The following is a 13,403-nucleotide window of genomic DNA, read 5'->3' as shown; positions in this document are numbered from 1 at the left end:
CACGTAACTATTGTACACTGAAAAAAATACAGCTAACAAAACATGCACCAAAAGGTAACTGTGATTTCTGTGGTAGACTCTCAAATTCCTTGAATGGAAATTTTAACCTAAATTTTGTAAATCTGCAAAACTAATGATGATAGCAATAAACTAGTAAATAATATATACATTTTTCTTGATAATACTTAACTCTTAAGTTTATAAAAATATTTAAAATTATAAGTATACAAGATTAGAAAATTACATTCTTCTGTTTATTGAAGTAAAAAAACTAGAATGATTTAGAAAGGATAAAAAACAACAATTTTTAAGTTGTATACCAATTTTATATTGAGTTTTCTAAAAGACTTTGAAGTTCTTGAAATAACAGAATAATTTTATTTTCTCATTTGATATTGTTGCAAGTTTGTGGTTGCCGTTTTCCTTTGAGGAATATTTTTTTAAGCAAAATGTCTGAGAATTCCAGTGTTGAAAGAATATTGTTTAAATGCCATCTCTCGTTGGGTGCCATTTTTAATTGACTTTTGTCGGAGAACTGAGGGAACTTGGGATGAAAATGTGAATCGAGATGAACGAATCTTAATGCCTTGGACTGAAAGAACATGAAGTTGCAGAGTTGGACTTTTAAAAAAATGGTTAATAATGGAATGAACGTTGCTTTGTGATTTTTTAACTTGTTTCTTGATAGTACGAAACTTGATTTTTCACGGTCTTTTTAACCAACTCTGAAAGTGTGATGCATAGACGGGTCATATATGTGTTTGAACTCAAGTAAACCTGAGGTGTCTACTTCAAGGAAAATGTTCATAGTGAACAGTTAGTGAATAACGACTAGTTTTGTTTCAGACGGCACTGGGATTGTCATTTTGGAAATGAGTCCTGGTCAGTCACCATCTCTTGAGTAAATGTCAAGGACAAGGGGAACATTGTATTAAATGTTTGGAAGTGTGTTTGGAAAGTAGCAAGAAGGACCCGGCCCTTTCTGGGGATGAGAGCAGTGAGAACTGGAACTTTTTTGTAATCAGTATAGTCTGTAAAGCTGTTTTACATCTACAGTGTTTAAAGTGGTTTCAGGGCATGACCCAGCAATCCCACTCCTGGGCATATACCCAGAGAAAACCATAATTCAAATAGACACATGCACCCGAATATTCATTGCAGCACTATTTACAATAGCCAAGTCATGGAAGCAACCTAAATGCCCATCGAGAGATGAATGGATGAAGATGTGGTACCTATATACAATGGAATATTAGCCATAAAAAGGAATGAAACTGGGTCATTTGTAGAGATGTGGATGGACCTAGAGACTGTCGTACAGAGTGAAGTAAGTCAGAAAGAGAAAAACAAATATCATATATTAATGCGTATATGTGGAATCTAGAAAAACAGTACAGATGAACTGGTTTACAAGGCAGAAATAGAGACACAGATGTAGAGAACAAACGTATGGACACCAAGGTGGGAAAGCAGGGGGCGGGGTGGTGGGATGAACTGGGAGATTGGGATTGACATATATGACATATATACACTAATATGTATAAAATAGATAACTAATAAGAACCTGCTGTATAAAAAATAAAATTAAAAAAGTGGTTTCAGGGCCAGTGGATAATGGATTCAGGCAATCCTTTTTATATGATGATTCTGAAACTTTATATTTTACTTTACCTTGGTACTCTGTTAGGTGACACCTGTGAGAAGAATCTTAATAAGTTACTCATTTGCTTGCAGAAAGCGATATTCTTTTGTCCCGAGATTTGGGAATTGAAGCTGTGGATGGCTCTGCCCACTAATGTTTCATAAAATAAATGGGGAGATGGCTGCAGTGGGCTTTAATCCCCGAGTGCTCTAACCCTACCTGCCCTAGGTAAGCCCCTTGCTGTGGGTCTTCTGGGTCATCTAGCTTCTTGTACCATCTCTACCCCTGGACTTCCCCAGCCCAGCCTACACCTCACTCTAAACCACAGCTCCGATGCTACCACTCTCCTGTTCTTTTGCAAACAAACCACTGATGAATATAATGAATCTCCTTTTATTTGAGGATAAAGTCCAAATTCCTTAGCATCCTTTTAAAAGATTTTCATTATCTTGACTTAACCTCCCCACTTTCCAACTATTTCCTTAAACAAGTGTTGTATTTCCCTTTACTTGTTTTTTTCCCCATCCTTTACCCTGCCTCTCTTTCCACCTTGAGATCCTTCCCATCCTTTTCATTTCAGCTAAAGTGCATCGATACCTGTTCTGCCCTCTTAGGAAAAAAATATTCCATCCTTTGTGTGACACTTGGTTCCTTATTGTCATGTTGATTCATTCAACAGTTTATTACTGAGCTACTCTGTTCCAGGCATCATTGCAAACACTGATCCCAGTCTGCATCAGACCAGAAATGTGTTCATTTCTGTCTGTCTCTGCACTGAATCGTTAGTTCCTGAGAAGGGGTGGGGGCAAGACCTACTCTTTGCACGTTCTCGTTTTCTTAGTACCCAAAAGTATTATGTTGGCTGAATTTAAAGTGAATCTGTAAACATGAGGAGCATGTGGATAGTTTCAGTTAAGACTGAAATCCTGCTTTTTCAGTCTTCCCATGCACAAAGCCCTGTCTTGTCACCATTTTATTCCAGATTTTTTAGTATCTTATTCAAGCTGTATTTTCCCAACTTTCCCTACATGCTCTGTCAGTTACAGTCCTGTTTACTTTTCTGTTATGAGTGTGCTGAGTTAAGTCTAAATGCAGTGAATGGGAAAAGATTCTTTTCCATTTTTTTTCTTTTTTAGCGTGTTAATTGGCCAATGGACAAGTCTGTATTTTAAGGGCAGTATATTGCTATCTTATGTGAACCGGAAAATTGTATTTTGTATTTTTGATGATCTCTTTTTAACAAGAGTATTCAGGTGGCCTTTGGGGAGTGTGCCATTCAAGAGAGACTTGTAAATGTCATCTTTGAACTTGTGTTCTCTCTAACATTTTGCTCCCCCCTCTTCTACCCTTTTTTTCTTTTGACTTTGCTCACTGACTTTTTTATCTTTCTGAGGAGGAAAAAAACTGTAAGATCAGGGACTGCAGATATGTTTTTGAAGCAAGACTATTTGCTTCATTCTCAAAAGAGCCACAACCCCTCCTTGTCCCCACCTAAAGCAAACACTCCTGCTCATTGCAAACAGTGTTTAAAGCCTATTGAATAGGCTTTGGCTTCTGTGGTACAACACCGTGGAAGCATATGTCAGAATGTCTTTAATCCATTAATTTCTTGTTACTGGAAAATGCTTTACAGCGAGTCTTGGTGAGAGAACAGAAGCATTTTGGAGATTGCATCTTCAGAATTCGGCGGCAAACGTTTTATTCATGTACCTTGGTGCAGCCCAGCTATTGTTTGTGGCTTGAAACAATTTGAGCCAATATAGTTAATACTTCACTCCCCTCCCCTTGCATCGGGCTGTGTCTACCTCTCTTCTTGAGTTCAGCATGAAAAATGAATTTGAACATTAGTGGAATCCATTTGGGGACTGGAGCTATTATTATAAATAAAATTATTCATTTGTTATGTCCTGTTGTTTTCAGCAGACAGTGTATTGATCTTCGGATTGCTCTTCAGAATGGCATATGGAGCTCTAATGTAAGGGGAACACGGCCACGTTTGCAGATGGGTCGAATGTGTTGTGTAATGACAGAGACAAACCTTGCTTGCTGGCCATACTATATTATACAAATCATTTGTCAACAGTTTATTGAATCAGTTGTTAAAAAGAGCAGATTTTTCCAAGCGGGAGCATCGCACACAGAATGTTATCTGGGCCAAGCCACGTTAGGATAATGCATTGAGGACAGCCTTACAAAGTGTATTTGTGAAGAATTAGACTATATAACTTAAAGGACATTTCTGCTGACATACTAGAAACAAAAGTTTGGTACAAGGGAAATTGTGTTCTAAGGTCCAACTTCAATAGATAAAAAAGAAAAATCTGGCAAATGCCTTTTAACACAAAATTTTACCTTGGTTTCCCAAGCAGTGTTAAATTTTCTCTGTTTTCAGACCATTGCCGTATTGAATACTCTTGAAATAAAGGAACAGATAATAAAAATAGCTTCATTACATAACAGTGCTTCTTATGGAATAGATGCTATAGATAAAAGTGCCCTTTTAGTCCTTCCGTAAAAATCAGAAATATTTGTCATTTCCTGAGTAGATTGTAATCTTGTGAATTTCTTTAATTGTTCAGGAAACTGCAGTTATTAGCGATCTGATGATCTTTCATTTCTCAAAAGAGCTTCTTTTTAAACCTCCCTGTACAAATAAAGTGACTGCAAGCACTATTTTAATCTTTATTACTAAAGATAGATATTTTGCTCTTAAAATGTCCCTAAGCATATGCCTTTTTTTTTTTTTTTTTTTTTACCCTGTGTAAGCCTATTGTATATTAGCTAGCTTAAAATACCTTGGAGAGATATTCAAAGCCGATCGTGCGTCCTTTGTCCTGAGCTCTAATGGGGAAAGTTGGTTTTCTTGTGGTCATATTTTTCTTGATTTTATTTGGCAGATTTTTGTGTTCAAAATATCTGCATGTAGCAGTGATTATTCAGAGTGTTCTTATGCTGTTTCTATGGGAAAGAGTTCCATATAAATGTGCACCTACCTTTGGGTTATTAGAGTACATTGCTTCCAGCTAGAACCAGTTTTTGATGGCATTGGTCAGGAGGAACACAGGAAGCTCTTGGATGCTTTCATCATTCACTAAATTGACTGACATCTTTTTTCAGTGTCCAGAACCTGCCACAGAGGATCCTGCCAACCCCCATTGCAAGGCAAACCTTGTGTGACTGTCATCTATCTCGACCTGTCATCTGAGGAATTACTGCACAGAGAGCAAATCTGTTTTATCTCAAATGCCATCTCTTCAGTTGGTAGTGAGCTCACAGTGTTGAGTAGGATTCTGAGGCTGCATGCAGGGTCAGTGGGCAGTAACTGTCATGGGTAGCAGAGGAGAAAGAGGGGCCCTCCTTGCCAAGGCTCTTCCTCTCCCAAGTTTCTTTTTCATTCTTGGAGCTGAGACTGGCGTCTTTATAATAATAGACAGACTGATAGATTGTTGGCCCCTGACACGAAGGGATTAATAGATGCTTTAATAGATGTGTGTGTGCGAGGAACATTTGAAATTGGATGGAGAAAAATGTATGGATTTTATACCTTTTGCCCTGGCCCCTTCAAATAAAGGTGACTCACCCATGAAACAGTGTGCCTGAGGCATGTACATATTGGTCTCTAGACCTCAGCCAGGCCCCTTCCTGTTGTCCACCATCTCTCCCTGGCTCCTTGTAGCCTATCGGTTGGTGAGGATACTGGCTAGTGGTGGTCTTGTGGTTCACTTGGCTCCTGTGCTTAATTACTTAGTTGTGACTGTTTTCCTTTGACCTTGACTGCTTCTCCATTATAGGATTTACCTCCTAGCTTCAGGCCCTGCTGTGAGTGGGGTGAGATGAGCTGGCCTGACCGTGGTTATGCATTTGAGGAGGAAAGTCCAGCTGGCTTTTTAATGAGAGCTTTTAGGAGGTTTCCCGTATTCTCTTAGAATCACACAAAGCCTACAGAATCACTTTTACAACCAGAAAAAGATATCTTTACCATCTGCCAATCTCTTACAGAATATAATTCTGCTAGTGTGTGTGCGAGTTAGGCGGGGGTGAAGGACCACATTTGGGATGCTCTCCCTCCAGCTCTAGCAAATGGTAGGGTGATAATTATATGTATTAAAATAACGCTTTGAATAGTTCTCATATTAATTGCAAAAATGAGTATCCTGTAACATGGAAAGCCATTCCCCATTTCTATTTATTTCTACGTGAAACTTTCCTCAGGTAATTTTAAACTGTCATGGTTAACAGTATCTGAACTCTTTTCATTATATTCTGGGCATATTTTTGACCTGCTTTCCATGCAAGCCATCAGATTGTGAGGAATAGGAAAAGGCTGGTTGTGGTGTTGCCAGCCTTGCACTTGTAACGGAACGTAATTAGAAGTAATGAATGGAATAACACATCATTATTCATAAGAAATGTCATGTAATTAACTCAAATAATGCAAAGTATATCCTAATTTCCATTTGGAATGAATATAGATTTGTTAGAACATCAGTAGGCAGTTCATGTTTATCCTATATTTTCATGCACATATCAAAACTGTTAAAATCTATTGAATGAATATACATGGGTTTTCTACAATACAATAAGTCAAGATGCCTTTCTTTTGCTAATAGAGCCTTATGTGTATTCCTTATATATTACATATATATAATTTATGTTCAGTTCTTAGAATTAGCATAATCTATATTTATTGCAAATTAATGATCTAATTTATGTACTTAGCTCCCATTTCCTTTCTCAAACTAACTGACTGAAAAAATACCTATAAATTTGCAAATAGCTCTTGGGCACAAATTGGCCTTATCCTAAGAACCCTCTACAATACTAGATACCTGAACTAGTTTCGCAATCTAAATTATTTCCCGGAGGTTTCTGTTCTAGGCTTTAAATATGCCTCAAGAGTCTTGGTTTGGCTTAGATCGACGCACAGTTGGGAGTTAGGATTGGCTGGATATGTCTTAGGTAGAGGAGTTATTTTTATATGCAACAATTAGTATGACACGTGGCGCTGACCAATGTGAGTGTAGTTCCTGGAAGTTCTCCGCTCTGCCAGAAATCATCCTCTTAATTTCTCCATTGTGGGGAGATCTGGAGAGTCCCAGAGGAGGAGACAGAGAGGTGTGAGTGGCCCTCAGGAGGCAGTAAGGACAGAACTACTGCAATATTTTAAAAACAAGAATGGCCAGCCCTGGTTTTAGAGACGGACACTGATAGGAGGAAGCTGCCGCTATGTCCTAGGGCTCAAGCCTGGTATTTGTTCTTCCACACCATAGAGTCTGGCAGAATAGGAGAGTCACCAGGGAAGTAAAAACAGCAAAATTCTTTGTTTTAAACTGCCGGCTTCCTCGCAGTGAAATGGTAACTGCCTAACACCAGTTAAGGGGAAAGCTTTAACTGTAGCAAGAGGAGACTGTGGCAGTGTTTTCTCGGTCTGTTTCTCGTGTGTGAGTGTATTGGGGGTGAAGAGTGTGTATATATACACATTCAACTTGCTTATATCTTTTACTGAAAATAATATCATAGAAATAAATTAAGTAAATTAAAATATTTTATGATGGGCAATCATTGTTGGGGTCACTATTTTGTCCTGCCCTCTCTGTGGGCACTTGGAATGGGAAAGCTGCGTGTCAGGCCAATGCTGGCCCTACTTCATGGCAGTCAAGACTTCACCCAAAACTCTTGATCCTCATTCTATGGCTCTTTCTGCCACTTCTGGTTACTGTCCCATGTGTAGCAAACCTTTTGTATCTTTGGCTGGGAGTTATTTTCCCTGGAGTCTTAAACGTCCCCATTATTCCTACTTTCCAGTGCTATATGGCTGTCAATCTATACTCTGTCATTTATAATTTTCACTGATAATTTGGTGACTTTGTTGTTTGGCTGTAATCATCATTTTCATTTAGGACTGGGACTAACCTTGATGACCTCTGAAAATCTATGAGGCTTAAGCCTGACTCCGCTGTGCTGTGAGTGTGGCACCAGACACTTACGTTGGCGAGCAGCCTAATTTGCTCCCAGGTAAAATGAGTCCAGGAGGAGTGAAATTCATCTGGCTCTCTAATTTTTCTCTTTTCTAATAGGTTTTCAAATGACTGTAGTTATCAAGAAATCTTTTCATCTTCAAGATTTATTTCCAGTTCAAAATTTGTTAGAACTAAGAATTATCTGTTGAGTGCTAATGCTTTAACGGTAAACCACGATCCCTTTCCATTCACCAAAGATGATTGCTTTAAAATTTGTTAAAGATGTGTCAAGATAAAATAAATCAACAGAAATCACATTAAAATCTTTAGTTTCTAATGTAGATATCTAGAGTACTAGTTAGTATTTTCTATTCTGTTTAGGGGCCAAATGACTCCTAGAAGCTTTTTAATCATGAAGCTATATCTGCAATAATGTAATTGAGATTCAGGGTTGGAAGAGACATTGAGTGGGACTTTTCATATTGTCCTTGAATATGAGCAACTAGGGCCTAAACAGAAAGGTTGACATCCTTTCTGGTGAGATACACATATGTGAGAGAGAGCCACACTCCCATTACTAAGTGGCAGCACCAGAACCAGACCCACCGTGGTGAATCACATCCCCATGTTCCCAAACTCTAAGGGGAGAACTGGTCAGGGGGAGTATAGTGGATAGAGGAATGCCAAGAGTGTATTCTCTTCTCTCTTTCTGGCACCCCCTACTGGCCCGGAAAGTCATGTGCAGGAGGTAGCTCAAAGCCCTGGGCGGGATGATTCCATGAAAAGGTGCTGGCATCCTGTTCCCTGGCTTGATGTTGGCTGAGCTGTAGAACCCGCGGGCCGTGTAGGCACTGCTCTCAGGTGGCGGTGCTGTGCAGCGCTTCCCATTTGCCCTACGGAGTGTGAGATTGCACAGGAATACAAAGCGGTGCTTGCCTCTCATCTGCCTGTTTCTGAGTAGTGGGTAAGTGGATAGGGAGAGGCTTTTTGCAGGCCAAGAAGAGACTGAGCAGTAATGTTCCTGAAAAGAAGGTGGGAGCAACTTTTCTACCCCATCCCAATTTTCCACAGCCCTTGGAGGAAACGCACAGGTACCTGCCCTGGTTCTTGTTTAAAAAAAACAAACAACGTGAATATCAGTGGGTAGGTGCCACGAGGCTGGTCAGGTAGATATTGTTCCAACTGAGGCATGGCCTATCCAGAAAGGGGATTGGATCATAAACCACTGGCAGAGTTACAAAGGGAGACATGACCATCCTTTTGTGAATGGGTTTTGAGAAGCAGATAGAGTGAAGGTGAAACTTGAATACCTCCAAGTCTGTCAATTCTGAACCATGCAGAGACCACCATATTTGCAGAAGTTCTCAGCAGATGGAACTGAAAATGGACCAGGGGAAACTGCCTTTCACCTGCTGACAGGCAAGTGTGCCTCTAGTACCGGAGTAGCTCAGTCTCAGGAGCGAGGGAAGAAGTTGGTAGAGAGCTCTGAACACTCAAGGTTGCATCTCAAATCTGTGTTAGACAGGACTTGAAATTTTAATCTGAGGTCGGATTGTTAAACTAGAGATGCTTTTAATTATGAAAAGTGACTTGCAAAGTTATAGGTTCTGCCCAAGATGTTGTTAAAGGGCCTGGGAAGGGACTTAACTTAGTATGACTGGAAGAGCGATAGCAAAGAACACAACTGGGGCATGTCTTTGCCCCCACTGAGCTGAGTTTCTTCAATTACTCTTTATACAAGCCGAGTGATGACATAAATCCTCAAGAAAAATGTGGTTTGTCAGTCAATGCCATGTTAGATAACAGTATGTGATTTGTTGATTGCTTTCATTCTTAGCAGTGGAACCTTGAATATAGTAGATGGTTTATATGTTTTTGGGGGATTAATTTTGTTTCAAAACAGGGTGGTTAGGTAAAGGAACATTCATTTTTTAATGGATATTTTCTGAAGGCGTATTACATGCCAGGTTCTTCTCATCTTTTCCAATTCTAATCTAAATTTGGCACAGTCTTGAGCTGAAGAAGGACCAATTTAAGGGTTGAATGCTGTTGGACTTTTTTGCAATACAGTGGCCAGAATGATCGATCCTATTAAACATGTTGAATCCATGTCACTTCTCTGCTTATATCCCTTAATGGCTTCGTAGTTTCTTCAAACTCAAGCCAAAGTTATCATAATTATCTATAAGGGTCCTACATGAACTGCATACGTCCCCGCCCCACCACCACAAGTTGTCACTGATGATTGCATCTACTGTCATCACTGCAGTAGGAGGTTGAATGGTGATTTCCTAAAAGATATGTCCATGTCCTAATACCTGGAACCTGTGAATGTTACATTCCATGGAGAAGGGTCTTTGCAGATGTAATTAAGTTGCGGATTTTGAGATGAGAAGCTCACTCAGGATTAGCTGGGTGGACTCTAAATCCCATGGCGAGTGTCCGTATAAGAGTGAGGAGGAGGGCTTCCTTGGTGGCGCAGTGGTTGAGAGTCTGCCTGCCGATGCAGGGGACGCGGGTTCGTGCCCTGGTCCGGGAGGATCGCACATGCCGCGGAGCAGCTAGGCCCATGAGCCATGGCTGCTGAGCCTGCGCGTCCAGAGCCTGTGCTCTGGAGAGGCCACAACGGTGAGAGGCCGGCGTACCCAAAAAAAAAAAAAAAAGGCAATGTGACCAGGGGGTCAGAGACGAGAGTGATGTGGCCACAAGTCAAGGGGTGCTGACAGCTACCAGAAGCTGGAAGAGGCAAAGACCAGATTCTTTCTCTCCAAGAGCCTCCAAAAGGAGTCTAGCCCTTCTGACACTTAGATTTCAGACTTCTGACTTCTAAAACTCAGAGAGAATCAATTTCTGTTGTTTTAAGCCCCCAGTTTGTGGTAATTTGTTACGGCAGCCACAGGATACTCCCTCAGTGCCTACCACAGCCATGTCCTTGTTGTTCTTTGAACGTTCTAAGCACACTCCTCCCTCATGGCCCTTGAACCAGATCTTCTGTGTCCTTGGAATGCTATTCCCCTGATGCACGTATGCCATGCCTTCTGATCTCCTTCAGACCTCTATTCTAATTGTATGCAAACATCATCTCAGGATGTTCTTCCCCTTTATTTAAGATTTCAGTACCCCATTCCATTTCTTTTTGTTTGTGGCATTAATAGTCTCACTTAGTGTGTAACTCATTTTTTGTGTCTCAGACTGACTGGAATGTGAGTTCTATGAGGGCAGGAATTGCTGTCTGGTTTGCTCACGACTGCATTCCCATTCCCACGTGCCTTGCACATGACAGGCAATCAGTAAATATTTGTTCAGTGAGTAACTGTGGTTGACTACCTGGACTTTTTAGCTTTAAAACTTAAAAAAAAGACAAGGGTTCTTAGCAAGCACAGTGATTTCATAAATTCTTACACCTGGCAATCATTGCAGTTCTTAAGAGTGTCAGGCTGGGGCTTCCCTGGTGGCGCAGTGGTTGAGAGTCCGCCTGCCGGTGCAGGGGACGCGGGATCGTGCCCCGGTCGGGGAGGATCCCACATGCTGCAGAGCGGCTGGGCCCATGAGCCATGGCCGCTGAGCCTGCGCGTCCAGAGCCTGTGCTCCGCAACGGGAGAGGCCACAACAGTGAAAGTCCCGCGTACCACAAAAAAAAAAGAAAAAAAGAATGTCAGGCTGGATTTTTACACACATGCACACACTCACAATTGGATGCATAGTTAATATTTATCGTTCCAAAGTGGAGGGCTCTGAAAGAGAGAACTAACAGTTGGTTTAGCATGAAAACCTCTCTGCCCACCCCAGCATAGTTTTTGTAGATTTCCATGTAGATTCCAGCCAGGGCAGTGAAATCAACCTTTCTTGGCTCAGCCCTCTGCCTGAGGTGATATTTAATATATGCCTAAATGTTAGAAATTAACACAGGGTTTGGTATGTCATCAGCTGATGAACTTTGATTTCCCAAGATTTTATTTGCCAACATCTTGCCTTCCTCAGGGAGAGTAGAGCAGATGTGTGTGCAGTTTCTTCGGTCCTTCAGTCAATTTTTATGGCCCCATCTTCTTGGCTTCTTACGCACACAGGTTCTCTTACGTGTATACTCATTTGTAAATCTCTCTTTCTGATGAATTCCTTTGATAAAACCTTCTTTAGGCTTATAGTTATTTATACAACAACCAAGGCATAACCAAGGTGGTTTGTTTACTCGTTTGTTTCCTGGAATGTTTAGAAAATGACTTAAGTTGACTAATAAAGTATAGTAAGATTAAGTGCTTTAAAAATAAAAGCAAACAAAAGTAAGTAAGATGGAGCTAAAGTGAAGATAGTGCATGAAATAGATACCAGATATCCATATAGTTGTTAGAGATGGGTCACAGAATTGGCCCTGAACTTTCTAGCACCAACCTAAAGAAGGAAAGAGAGATGCTCTCCTTGAGGTAAAAATAGGCTGATTGTTCAGGAAATGCAGAAACATGACCAACAGCAGGGATCAGTTAGAGTTTCTGTGGCTCTTTCCTCATGGAGACGATGCCAGAACTTGTAACCGAGAGCATCCTCAAAACATCCTTACAATACACACAGAGGCTCTCCCTCAGAAAGATGTCCTGAGTCTGCTGCTCGCCATCTGCACCACTCCTGCCAAATCGTGCCTGGACCAGGCACAATCATTTCTCTGCTTCCTTGTTTACACCACCTCCCAACCACTTCCCTCCCCCGCCCTTCAATCTCGCATAACATAGCAGCTGGCATGGTCTTCCTAATATAGACATTAGACCACGTTATTCCCTTGCTTTAAGAATTGTTAGTGGTGGTTGCTTTCAATTAGAATAAAATCTTGAGTCTTCACTTTGGCCTCCTGGATTTCTGGCCCCCGCCTCAGCGAGCTACTCCCCCCACTGGGCCTTGGCACCAGGCTTGTCTCCACCATGAATGTGCTTCCCTCTGACTCTCACATGCCTCCCCAGTTCTGATTTTCTCTGTTCTAGTTCCTGCGACGTCACCTCCTCACAGAGGCCTTCCCTGACCCAGTACAGAACTCAAACCACAGGGAAACGATGATTAGTGAGTCTCTGTCCCTGTCCTGTCGCCACCATTGTTGAACTTGCAGGAAGGAGAAAGACTTTGACTGCTAGTGGGTCTAGTGTTTTGTTTATCCTCTTTGGGTGCAGAACCATTTATACCTATTGAAACTACCAGTGAGTTTGGGACAGGGAGTTGGAGAACTGGATATTAGTCCCATTTGGGGGACTCTAGTCAAGTGATTTCATCTTTTTTTTGTTTTGTTTCCTCATCTGAAAATAAAGATACCTTAGCCTCTTGGACTATTTTGAGGACTAAATCGAGATGATGTGAAAGTCGGAAGAATGAATGGATTTGGCTGTGGAACCATGGCATAATAATTCTTTGTCCTTTATCCTGATAATTTGAGGCTGATCAAGGGCTTGGTATTGGATAAGGGGTGCCATTAATTGTGGCCCTAAGTTCATAAAACTGAAGCTTAAATCAAATTAAGGAAATTTCTGGATTTCTTTGTGAATATCACATAGCAACTGGAATAACCCAGAACCACTTTTAAAGCACTCAGTTTAAAATGGCATTAAAATAATACCCAGGATTTAAAATAAACCTGAAAAATGATGGGAATTTGACATTCTATGAGCTTTTTTTTTTTTTTTTCCCTGTAAGGTGTGGTTAAAAAAAAAAGTTATTCTTTTCTACTGTCTTTAGTGCCTGGAAAGAGTAGCTAAGTGAACAAGCATGGGGTTCATTCATGGGTGAGAGTTGCTTTGCCAGGGTTGATTTTTAAATTAAATCCT

The 13,403-nt window shown here is 40.8% G+C and overlaps 1 protein-coding gene across 23 annotated transcripts in view; it reads left to right on the top strand.

Annotated features, from left to right (window-relative positions):
- Positions 1-13,403, top strand: part of FHIT (fragile histidine triad diadenosine triphosphatase) — a 1,451,419-nt gene that overhangs the window by 677,424 nt on the left and 760,592 nt on the right. The gene's annotated exons all lie outside the window — the stretch shown is intronic.

The sequence above is a fragment of the Tursiops truncatus genome, chromosome 10 (assembly GCF_011762595.2).
Source record: "Tursiops truncatus isolate mTurTru1 chromosome 10, mTurTru1.mat.Y, whole genome shotgun sequence".
In the NCBI taxonomy this organism is placed as follows: Eukaryota; Metazoa; Chordata; class Mammalia; order Artiodactyla; family Delphinidae; genus Tursiops; species Tursiops truncatus.
This window is presented reverse-complemented; position numbering and strand designations above follow the sequence as displayed.